The 13,295-nt window shown below is 37.9% G+C and overlaps 1 pseudogene; it reads left to right on the top strand.

Moving 5' to 3' along the window:
• Positions 1-12,886, top strand: part of LOC111544810 — an 89,843-nt pseudogene extending 76,957 nt beyond the window's left edge.
• Positions 12,887-13,295: the final 409 nt, after the last annotated feature.

Genomic DNA, 13,295 nt, shown 5'->3' with positions numbered 1-13,295 from the left:
AGTGATATGAACAATAAAGTCCAGGCTGAGGTGGCCTTGGATGGAGATGAGGGACTTATTGGCAACTGGAGTAAAGGTCACTCTTGCTATGCTTTAGCAAAGAGACTGGTAGTATTATCCCCTACTCCAGGGATCTGTGAAACTTTGAATTTGAGGGAGATGATTTAGGATATCTGGGGGAAGAAATTTATAAGGAGCAAAGATTTCAAGCAGTGGCCTGGCTGTTTCTAATAGTATGCACTCATATATGTTCACAAAGAGATGGTCTGAAATTAGAACTTATATTTAAAAGGGAAGCAGAGCATAAAAATTTGGAAAACTTGCAACCTGACCATGAAGTAGAGAAGAAAAGTTCATTTGCTGGAGAGGAATTCAAGGCAGCAGAAATTTGCATAAGTAAAGAAGACCCAAATATTGACAGAAAAGACAATGGGGGAATTGCCTCCAGGCCATTTTAGAGAGTTTTGTGACAACCCTTCCCATTATAGACCTTGAAGCCCTAGGAGAAAAAAAATGGTTTCGTGAACTGGGTCCAGGGCCCTTCTGTACTGTGCACCATCAGGACATGGCAACCTACGTCCCAGCCACTCCAGTTCCAGCTGTGACATAAAGAAGCCAAGATAAAGCTCAAGTCATTGTTTCAGAGGGTGCCACCTTCATGCTATGGTGGCTTACATGTGGTATTCATCCTTTGAGTGCACAGAAGGCAAGATCTGATGTTTGGGAGCTTCCAACTATATTTCAGATGTATGAAAATGCCTGGATATCCAGGCAAAATTCTGCTGCAGGGGTTGAGCCCTTATGAAAAACCTACTAAGGCAGTGTAGAGATACCAGTCCATGAAAGCAGTCACTGGGGGCTGTACTTTGGAGAGTGACAGGGGCTGAGATGCCCAAGGCCTTGGGAAGCCACTCTTTGCATTAGTGTGGCCTGGATGTGAGACATGGAGTCAAAGCAGATTATTTGGAGCTTTAAGATTTAATGACTGACCTGTTGGGTTTTTGACTTACATGCAGGTTATAGTTCCTTTGTTTTGGCCAGTTTCTCTCTTCTGCAACTTATCCCCATTTTAAAGACACACACACACACACACACACACACACACGCACGCACACACATTTCTGACATATTGTTAAGGCAGTAATGTGGTGCATTTACTTTCTTCCCTTTATCTCATCCATTTATTCAAGTGTTGTGAATAAAAGATGTAATTTCAGATACTTATCATTATTAATTTTAGTTTATACATATTTTATTTTTAAAATGACCATGTCATTATATAGATATTCATTACTATAATAATATTATTTACTCCCAAACATAAATTTTATCATCTCACTGCTATTTTCTTTCACTTGTCTTTTTCACTGTTGATGTCTTTAAAAATAAGATGAATAGTTTCTTGGTAGATTGTTTTGAGTACTTTTTCAAGTGATTTTATGGATATTTTATTTTTTCCATCCCTACATATGTGATATTTTGCCTCTTTTGCTTTTACACAGGGGTAAGATTATACTTGATGAAGATTTTTTAATTGAAGTAATTTTTTCCTAAAGCTCTGTTACTTCAATAGCTATTTGTACTATTTAGAACAAATATTAAGCCTCTGCTCTATTATAAAAATCTCTTTTGTTTTCTCTATGTAAGTTTTAGTCACAATGTTTTCTTAAAATACCCTAATAACATTAATATATGTCTTGAAAGATGACACATTTTGTAGGTTTTGTTACTTACACAGCAATATATTAATGGAAATTTTTGTCTATCTCTTCCTAGATTATTATATATGTCATCATATGCTGTTCTCTAACTTTAGAACATTTACATGTTCATATTGTTTCTTAATTAATTCTATTTTCATGACTTTTTTTAGCTGAGTCATAATTTTATTCTCAGCTAAAGAATATTATTATTCTAATATCATTTGAAGTGACAGGATGTTATTGTAATGACACATACGTACAAGAAAAAAAATAGCATTTGGCCACATAAAAAGAGTTGAGAGAAAATTTTAAACAATTTTTTAGAGTGGATAACAATGAAACCAGGCATTGTTATCAGTCAACATTGCTGTCTCAGGCAATTTGGAACCCATGTCACCCTTTATGAAATATGTGACCTCACACATATTAAGATTAAGGTTAAGATTAATCTTAAAGATTTAATTAAAGGTTAAGATTTCTAAACCACAGTTTTTTCAACTATAAATGGAAACATTAGAACCACCTGCCAAATGGATAAATCTAGCCCAGATTAATATTTGCAGAATAAATATAAAGATGATATATAAGTTTTCCCATTAGGAAAAACACAAGCTTTTTTATTATCTTTTAAAATATAGTAGATTTTTTCTTAATAAAGTTTCCAAGCAAATTACATTTATAATATATTTGTTTTTCTACATCTAAAAATGCTAATACTCAAAGAAGGTAAACCTCCACCTTATTTAATCCAAGAAGAAATTAATTTTAATCTACAATTTAATAATTAAATTCACAATAAAATTTATTTGAAGGTATTATAAAATAATTACATAAGCCATAAAAAATAATGGTGACTCCAATATGTATCAGATAACATGAGTAAGAAAGTAGCAAACTTTGGTTTCTCCTTCAGAATATCATTTTTTAGCAAACATTAAATATTTTGTTAGAATACTTCTGTCCCTATTAGTTCATATTACATGGTTTTTACACATATGCAAATATAAAAGACAAATGTAACCATGTTTCTTACAGATTCACCGTAAGCTGTGCATGTTTTTATTTTTTAGTGAATGGAATTTCTTCCCAGAGAAACATTTTTGTAGATCAACATTTGGAATACTAACATCCTCTTTAAATTCTATACTTTTATTACTGTTATTATGTCAAACATAATAGAAAAAGTCATTGATGCTACACACAAGCATAATATAAATCTAAACCCACAAATATTTCTGCCTTTCTTCTTTACATTAAAAATTATTTCCCAGAAAATGTTTTTTATAAGTTCAATTAGAATTTTTCATCTCAATTTGATGATTATTATCACTTTACAAAACATTTTGCATTAATAAAAAGATGATATATAATAGCTATAACTATCAAAAACTTGGAGTTTATCAAGTGTAAAAAAGTCATTGGCACAGAGCCATAGAAATGTGAATTTTTGTTCTTATAATGAACTAATTTAAACTCCATATCCTTAGTTGGATTCCTGTAGATTTTCTTTGGCACTCATGTTTTCAAATGCAGTGAAGTAGTTTTAAAATAAATGTCTGTGTGCCTCAAGAATATAATGGTATTATAAAGATATAGAATAAAGTCATCTGCTTTAGGAAAAAAAAAAAAAAAATAAATGTCTGTGGAAGCTGCTGAATGTCAAAAGGCCGGCAATTGAAACTGACAAAGATCCTTTTGAAAGGGTCAAGAGTTAAAATTTCATAATGCACCTTAAAATAAAAGAGATTGACAGAAACTGATCCATCCAAATAGAAAAATACCACAAATAAAGGCTTGACAGTCAAGTCCAAAATGGACCTAAAATAATGGTCCAAAAGATAAAATGAAAAACAATTAGATTACCTTCCAGTAAGCAAATTTTAAGATTATTAAGAGAATGCATATTTGGAAAGACTTTAACTAGTGAGATCTAGATTTTTCAAATTGCAAATTTCTAAGGGGAAGAGAATGATGAACATAAGGGAGATATAGTTCAAGAGGTAGCAAGTAAGAAAAGGAGCCTCTTTAATAGCTTTCTTATTAGTACTTTTCTTTAGTGGAAAAGTTCTGTCAGTGGATGGGCTAGTGTAGGGTAAGTTCTGTGTTGTTTTTTCATTTTATATTTTTCTCCTTTTAGAAAAGAGTTGAATTTTTTTCCTCATATTTTCTCCTTCGGTATTCTACTAATTTTAGAGTCTACATAGAATGTTTCTAGATTAAGTTGGACTTTTTATTTTAGAATCAGTTTAAAAAATTGGTTAAGGCAGGCCGGGCGCGGTGGCTCAAGCCTGTAATCCCAGCACTTTGGGAGGCCGAGACGGGTGGATCACGAGGTCAGGAGATCGAGACCATCCTGGCCTACACGGTGAAACCCCGTCTCTACTAAAAAATACAAAAAACTAGCCGGGGGAGATGGCGGGTGCCTGTAGTCCCAGCTACTCGGGAGGCTGAGGCAGGAGAATGGCGTAAACCCGGGAGGCAGAGCTTGCAGTGAGCCGAGATTGTGCCACTGCACTCCAGCCTGGGCGACAGAGCGAGACTCCGTCTCAAAAAAAAAAAAAAAAAAAAAAAAAAAATTGGTTAAGGCAATAATTCTCACTTTAAAGTATTAGATAAATTTACATTAAATGCTAGCCAAATTACATAATTTACCAGGAAGCCACATCATCAATATTAAATGGATAATACATTAAGTATAAAATAATAGCTTTATTATACTGTTTAATATTTTCATAGTTTTCTACAAAATTATGTAGACTTTGAGGTTAGATAGCAGGTATTATGCAAGTAATATAGTCTAAATTTGTGGGATTACTTATATATACTAAACATACAAAATGTGATATATTGATATATGTGTACATTTTGAAATGACTAACCACAATCAAGCTAATTAACATGTCTATCGCCACACATACTAACCTTTTTTTGTTTAGTGAGCATACTTGAGATCTACTATCCTTACAAATTTCAAGTATGCAACACATTTGGATGATTTAAATGTTTTATTTTCTCTTTAAATAACAGCTTCTCTTCTAGATGAAACTTATATGGCTCCTTGAATATAAGTTATTATATTATAAAAGCTTAATACAATTATTAACTTTAGTGAAAATAATGATATCATTAAAACAGACTACCTTTTATATAATTTTTCTCTTATTTAATGCTTAATTGAAAATAAAATAAAACAACATGCATGGGTAGAGTTTGATGATGATTCAACAATCTATTTATTAAGTCATTTATTATTTCATCATGTTATTTCAATCCTAATTATCATATTGCTTTCCTGAATAATTTGAAGTCTCACCACTTCTAAAGATAATAAAGACAAATTTCATCATCACTTAAATGCCCATAAAAGTTAACTGTTTTTAGTAGAACTATTTGTATTCCTTTGTGTATTATTGCAGCACTATTTACAATAGCAAAGACATGGAACCAATCCAAATGGCCACCGATGATACACTGGATAAAGATAATGTAGTACATGTACACCGTGGAATACTATGCAGCAATGAAAAAATGAGATCATGTCCTTTGCAGGGACATGGATGAAGCTGAAAGCCATCATCCACAGCAAACCAGCACAGGAATGGAAAACCAAATACCACATGTTCTCACTCATAAGTGGGAGTTGAGCAATTAGAACACATGGACACAGCGAGGGGAACAACACGTACCAGGTCCGGTCAGGGGTTTGGGGGCAAGGGTAGGGAAAGCATTAGGATGAACACCTAATGCATGTGGAGCGTACAACCTATGTGACACGTTGATAGGTGCAGCAAATCACTATGGCACATGTACACCTATGCAACAAACCTGCACATTCTGTACATGCATCCCAGAACTTAAAGTAGAAAAAAACAAAAAAGAAAACACAAAATTAAAAAAAAAGTTAACTGTTTCAGAATTGACATTTTAAGATGTCATCTAGTTTTTAAACATCGACTTATTTAACAATTATAACTAACTTCTTGTTTTTAATTCTGATTTATAAATTTTTGTTGAAATATTCCAATATATTTTTTTATTATGAAGATCTACTGTCATAAAATTAACCTGTCTAAAAATGTTTTTAAAATTTTGGAAAACATAGTTTTAAATAGAAATTAAAGTGAAATTGAGGCTAAAATTCAATTGCTTCTTTATGAACTTTGTCCCTCGAGTTATATCATATTATCTTTCCATTGTTCTTCTTAACAGTATGATCTTTCCTTCATTATTCTATCACCGTATTTTACTTATTGTATTATATGGTCACTGACTATCTGAAATTAAATGTAAGTAGAATAAAGCCTCATTATCTTTTATTCATTAATAATTATCCAATCTATGTTTTATTTAAATTACTCCATGATGAAGAAATCCCTATTAGAGTTTGATCTGCCAATTCAAAGGATACCGTAAGTACCACTTTTTTGTTGTTGTTGTTTACTTTAAGTTCTGGGATACATGGCAGAACTTCCAGGTTTTTTACATTGGTATACATGTGCATGGTGGTTTGCTGCACCTACCAACCCATCATCTAGGTTTTAAGTCCCACATGCATTAGGTATTTGTACTAATGCTCTCCCTCCCCTTGGCCCCCAGCTCCCGACAGGCCCCAGTGTGTGATGTTCCCCTCCCTGTGTCCATGTGTTCTCATTGTTCAACTCCCACTTATGAGTCAGAACATGCCATGTTTGGTTTTCTGTTCCTGTCATTACCAACACTCTAAAGCCATTATGTTACACAAGAAGAAATTTGTGGAGTATGTTGATTGCACATTTCTGTAGGAAAACTGAAGTGTGTGTACACAGCAAGACAAATGAGAAAACTCTTCAAATTGTAAGCATTATCTTGAAAGCTATAGATGAAAACATATAAAATGATTTTGCTGTTGCCCACATAAAAATGACAAAATAATGTGTTAAATTGTAAATATTCATAGAAAATTATTCTTTAAAACTTACCTAAACTTTTTCCTGTTTATTTTTTATACTTACCTATTCTGAGCATAGACATTATGATCATTTCATAATAGTTGCTCTAATTTTATTCCCAGGATAAAAACAAGATTGATGTGGATAAATTATTAAATATTTTCCTTCATTGGTTTACCAGCTTTGAAAAAGTTTCTAAAATATTGTTCATTTTCCAATGGAAGTAATAAAGTTATACATACTAATTGATGAAACTTTACAAACTACTGAAATGCAAAAGCAAATAATAATAGTAGTAATAGTAATAATAATTTGACAACACAGAAACAATAATCAGTAACAGGGTTACATACTTTGTTCTCTTGTAATGAATTTAGATGTAGTAGAGATAATACTGTATATGTCATTTTTATGCTACTTTTGTTCATTAAAGATTCTTCCTATTTATTTCATTTTTTATCTTGTCTTGTATCAGAGGGAAATTATTTTGTTATTTGTATTTGCTTTAAATTTTTAGTTGTAATGCCATAAACTATAACAAATTCTCAGTTAAGTGGTTAACAACAAGAGTTCTGAAATTAGAATTTGGCAATTTGAAACTTAACAATATCTTTTACTAGCTATTTTCTGTTGAGCATCTAATCTAACATTATTTATGGTTTTTCATCTATTAAGATATGGAAAATAACCTTATCCATAGAAATTGTTTTGAGGATTAAAGTAATCCTCTCAAAATCCTTAGCATGCAGCAAATGCTTAATGAGTTTTAACTATGTCTCTTTCTTTATTCTTTTTGTCTCTTTTGTCAACTACTACCACTGCTATAATGATCACTTCTTCGAGGTTGACTACTATTACCAAACCTAAAACTTTATTCTAATAAGCAGCAAGAGTCAAATTTGAGGGTCAGACAAACTTAGATAAAATCTTTACTAGGCTTTTACTGACTATGTGGATCAGGAAAATAACCTAATCTCTCTGAATCCCAGACTTCTTATTTGTAAGAGTGGGGATAATGATACAGCTACAAAGCTGTCATTTTTGATTTGTGTTAATATGGCTTGCAAAACCCCTGGGACATATTAGGTACCAAATCAACATGTCTCTGTTTCTTCTCCCAATTTTTATTAGTTTAATTCAATTACTGAAGTCTAATTTTTTCCAATTTTATATAATGATTATTAATACATATCATAATTTCTGTTTACATTTTAATGAGGAAAAATAGGAATTTCTGAAGGTCCAAATGCTTATAACAGGAGGAGAAAGAAAAATAAGAAACACTGTGAAAAGTTTTCTGATGTTGCACAATTATTTTTAATGATTCCATTTCTAAATAGTTGTTCCAATATTCAGAACAAAGCAATTTGAATTTTTATTTTTTTTTGAATTTTTAAAAGAATGTTTATGTCTAACCCAGTTTATTGTAGTTTTTGTCCATATTTTTTAGAAATGCATTTATGAGATAGTAGTGTTTAAGTTGCATGAGAATGACCTTTATTCAGAGTTGCAATCAATACAGTATTTTTATTTTAAAAGAAATTTCTAAGGTCATGTTAGTTAAAAAACAGTGCAACCCTTTCACAGGGGATTAAAGATGTCTTCATCGAGAGTTATAACATATTTTTTTAAATATTATGATACTAAGCAAGATTACTTCTTTTGTCTCTGTAACACTTAAAAACAGCTTTCATATTTGAAGAGTGTGCTTTTAAAATGAACATGTTTATAATTACACTGAAGGTGTTGGAAATGATGTAGGTAAAAGCAAAAATCTGGAGGCAAAGGTGGCAAGAAAAACTTTGAACACCTGTTCAAATAAAAACTATTGGCTTTGTCTGAAAAGCAGTTCTTGCACAGGATCTATACAGAACTTTCCTTTCTGAAATGTTTTCATTTTTGACAGCCACAAAACCAATGCAATGAAATTCAATATGTGTAAGTAAAGAAAAATGGGCCAGGCGCGGTGGCACACACCTGTAATCCCAGCACTTTGGGGGGCCGAGGTGGGCAGATCACGAGGTCAGGAGTTCAAGACCTACATGAGCAACATGGTGAAACCCCATCTCTACTGAAAATATAAAAATTAGCCAGACATGGCGGCTGGCGTCTGTAATCTCAGCACTTTGGGAGGCCGAGGCAGCCTGCCTAACATGGTGAAACCCCGTGTCTACTAAAAGTACAAAAAATTAGCTGGGCGTGGTGGAGGGCACCTGTAGTCCCAGCTACTTTGGAGGCTGAGGTGGGGGAATGGTGTGAACCTGGGAGGTGGAGCTTGCAGTGAGACAAGATCTCACCACTGCACTGCAGCCTGGGTGACAGAGCGAGACTCTGTCTCAAAAAAATAAAAATAAAAATAAAAAAGATCTAGAGATTATGAACTCACTAGTTCATGACAAAATGAATTATTTTAAAAATACGAATAATTTTCATGAAGGATTATCAGCTATCATTTTGTTTCAACATCATTATAAAATTTCTATACACTTAAATAAGTGTTTTGTCTATTTACTTTTCAAACATTTTGGAAGTTTTTTTTTTTTTTTTTTTTTTTACACTATAAGCTCATTATTTTCTTCTGTAAAGCATTTAATGTAGATTGTTACCACAGTACAACTCTGACTAGTCCTTGTATTTCAGTACTTTAGATGATAAAATGGTTTTGCTCTGTGTCCCCACCCAAATCTCATCTAGAATTGTAATTCCAATGTGTCAAGGGAAGGACCTGGTGGGAGGTTATTGGATCATGGGGGTGGTTCCCCCATACTGTTCTCATGAGAGTGAATGTGTCCTCGCAAGATCTGATGATTTAAAAGGGTTTGGCAGTTCCACCTGTGCTTTCTCTCTCCCACCAACATGTAAGACGTTCCTTGCTTACCCTTCACCTATTGTCATAATTGTAAATTTCCTGAGGGCTCCCCAGCCATGCAGAACTGTGAGTCTATTAAAACTCTTTTGTTTATAAATTACCCAGTCTCAGGTAATTGTTTATAGCAGTGTAAAAAGGGACTAATACAGATGTCAATTATATAAATATAAGATATTTTTTCCAATCTTGGCATGAGAAACATAGTATGCCAATAAAGAACAAAAAAATGGGCCGGGGACAGTGGCTCACACCTGTAATCCCAGCACTTTGGGAGGCTGAGGCGGGTGGATCATGAGGTCAGTAGATCGAGACCATCCTGGCTTATATGGTGAAACCCCGTCTCTACTAAAAATACAAAAGATGAGCCGGGCGTGGTGGCAGGCGCCTATAGTCCTAGCTACTCGGGAGGCCGAGGCAGAAGAATGGCGTGAACCCGGGAGGCGGATCTTGCAGTGAGCCATGATCGCACCACTGCTCTCCAGCATGGGTGACAAGGGAGTCTCCATCTAAAAAAAAAAAAAAAGAACAAAAAAATGTAGATAATGGAAAATTATTTACAACTGAAAAGACAAACATAAAGATGGAAAGTAATGTAATTAAGGTCTCAGCTAACAAGATGGAACATTGATTTTTCTTTGTTATTTAATATGGTGCACATAATTATCAATACATATTTGCTCATTTGAAATAAAAGTATCAAAAATGCTTCTGCTTGAAATTTCAGTTATGTGTAATAAGACTAGTTTTATAATGAGATAAGATGAGCAAAGTGTTTGGGGGTTAGAGATGTGTTTTATTTTAATTTAAGAAGAAAATGTATTTTCACAAGAAAGAGAAATCTATCATTTATAGACGAAGCTATTTAAGAAAATTAAAATCCTTTAAGAATTAAATACACTAAATATTTGTATTTCTGAGAAAGTCTGGTATTCAGATTCCTAGAGTCCTTACTGAATAGATTTCTCAGCCTCTGCATTATTAATATTTTGCACTGAACAATTCTTTCTAATAAAGGAATGTTTTAAATATGGTTTTTCAGAGAAACAGAACCAATGGAATAGATAGGTAGGTAGATAGATGATAGAGAGAGAGACAGAGAGAGAAAGAGGAGATTCATTATGGTACTTGGCTCACACTATTAGAGAGTCTAAGTCCTAGAATTTGTCCTCTGCAAGCTGGAGAACCAGGAAAGCCTGCGTTGTAACTCCCTCTCTGAGGTCTGAGAATGAGAGGGGAGGGAGCACTACTGTAAGTCTTTGAATCTGAAAGCTAGGGAACAATTAGCTATAATGTAATATTGTTATGGGATTCCTGGGGTGTCACTTTTCTGGCCAGAAACCTGTGGCTAGTGGTGCCTTTGCTTGAGTTTTGCCAAGGCCCACTGTATTCATTCTGCCCAGCTGGCCTGGAAGACTGTGCTCAACTGGAGCACTACCAACCTGGAACCCACACCTCCAAGGGAGACTAGGAGTCAGGCATGGAGTGGCAAGGGGTATGTGAGTGAACATGGGGTCTGGTCGTTGTGCTGTCAGACATACCAGCTGCTGCCACAGGGCAGGCAGCTCCAGGTGATGACATGGGTGTCTGCTCTCTGCCAGGCTACAGCTGGACCAGGTGTACTGCAAGCAGCTTCCCCTACTAACACCAGGGAATGTGTTGGTGCCCAGAAGCTTAGGATGCCAGGAACACAGAGGTCCAAAGAGGGAGTTACAGCCTTGGCTTGGGGGTCTCCCAGATCTGCGCTCCCCGAAGGGCTGCAGCTTTTATCTCCTCTTTGCCCACAATGTGGTGAACAAGGGATATGTTTCAGCCCTGTTTGTGTTACAGCTCTTTCAGTCTCACCCTTTGGCAGGTCCCCTTCCTTGTCCTGAGACCAGGAAGAATGAGGTATTTAGACAAGTGGAGGGTAAGCGAGATGAAGACGAGCTTTATTGAGTTGATAGAACAGCTCAGTCTCCCACAGGGGTGGCTCCTTTCCACAGTCAAGGTGTCTCCTCAAGTATTCAGCTCCTAGCAGAGAGAGTAGGTCCTCTCTACAGGTAGGTTGTCCCAAGTGTTCACTCCCACCAGAGAGGCTAGCTCCTCTCTGTAGCTGGACATCATTGTCTTCAGCTATCAGCAGAGATAGTAGCTCCTTTCTGCAGCTAGTCATCCCATCATCTTCAGCTATCAGCAGAGAGGGTAACTCTTCTCTGCATCTAGTCTTCCCATCATTGCTCCTTCCTCTGCTCTGGCTGAGCCGGACCTTGTACAGGCTCCACAGGGGAGAAAGTAGCTGTTGATGGGTCCATGGGTGGCCATGGGCAGGCCGGGAAAAGGCACGGCAAGTCCCCACTCCAGTTGGCGGGACTGGCAGCCCAGCCCCCAGTCTTCAATCCCTCCCTGGCCTGAAGGTGAGTCCTCACCGGGGACCGGGCCCTTCTGCCCAAGAGTCCGTCTGCCTCCTGCCAGCCACGGGGCCTAAGCTGCTTGAGCCAAGGGATACCTGCTCGCCAGCACCGTGATTCCCTCAGCCACCCCCTTGGATTCACCACATGGTGGTTAGCACCCAGTCCAGAGGGGGCTGAGGTGGCAGGTCGCTAGCGTGTCAGCACTGCCCGGAGCATGCGCACATCCAGCGGGCTGTGACGTAGCCCAGACTTGGCCCCGGTCTTGTTCCAAGATTGGAGCTGATGCCAGGAGCAGGAAGAGACCAGGCAGCGGGAGCAAACACCTCTGGGCCTGCAAAGTAAGGCGGGGGGGGATGGGGGGAGGCCTTCCCAGGCACCCAGGGGTGCTGAGAGGTTCACGGCACTGACTTGAGTGGCTACAGCTGTGCCCAGGGCAGAGCGGGTGGCAGGGCTTCTGCCTGCTCCTGGCCCTTAAGGGCACAGGGAGGCCCAGGTACACAGCATTGACTTGGGCAACTGCAGCCGCGCCTGGGGTTGTTGTCTGCTTTTGTTTCCCGCTGGCTCCTTGGAACATGCAGCCTTGGCCACGCCCCCTTACAGACTGGGGCAAGGTCTCCAGGTCCTTGCTGGGCTTGAATTGGCATCCAGGGCAGGGGCAACATTGCTGTGAGTTCCCCTTGGCCCCGGTACTCAGGTGCGGCCCGAGCCTACCCCTCGCCTGGCTCGCAGCCCTCCGGGGAGCACCCGGGAGCAGATCGCAAATCGCGGGCCCTGGGCCTGGCCGTCTGGTGTGTCAGGTTCAGCGGTCACCCCAGTGCAGGGCGGCACCACGCAAAGCCTCCTTCCAAGGTGCAGGAACCCAGCGCCCTCAGCAGGGTGGGTGAAGTGACTGTACCACTGATCAGGTCCCCAAAGTGGGCACCGCTTCCACTTCCCGCCCTGGGCCCCCAAAGTACGGCCCCAACACTGTGCCCCAGGACAAGGCTTTCTGCCTGATGGCACTGCTCCCGCACTGGCAGATGACCTTGTCCAGCCCCGTCACCGTGGACCCCCGGGCAGCAGGCTGTGGGGGTGCCCTCTGCCTTCTCCTCAGGCCCTCCCCTCAGTGGTGGCTTGATGGCAGCTACGCTCCAGTCGGCCCACCGCTGCCATCGATATCTGAGGCTGAGAGACGATGGATGACCCAGATTAAGGAAAGAGAGTGAAATCACACACCCTTCTGCTTTTTGCTTGTATCAGGGCATTCAAAGAAATAGATGATGCTGGCCCACATTGATGAGGGCAGATCTTTGCTCTGTCTACTGATTCAAATGCTAATCTCTTCTGGAAACACCCACACAGAAACATCCAGAAATAGTTTTTTATCACTTATCTGGGCATTCCTTAACTCAGTCAAGTTGACACA

Source organism: Piliocolobus tephrosceles, chromosome 10 (assembly GCF_002776525.5).
Source record: "Piliocolobus tephrosceles isolate RC106 chromosome 10, ASM277652v3, whole genome shotgun sequence".
NCBI lineage: Eukaryota > Metazoa > Chordata > Mammalia > Primates > Cercopithecidae > Piliocolobus > Piliocolobus tephrosceles.
The sequence above is the reverse complement of the archived record's forward strand: the minus strand, read 5'-3'. Positions and strand labels throughout refer to the sequence as shown.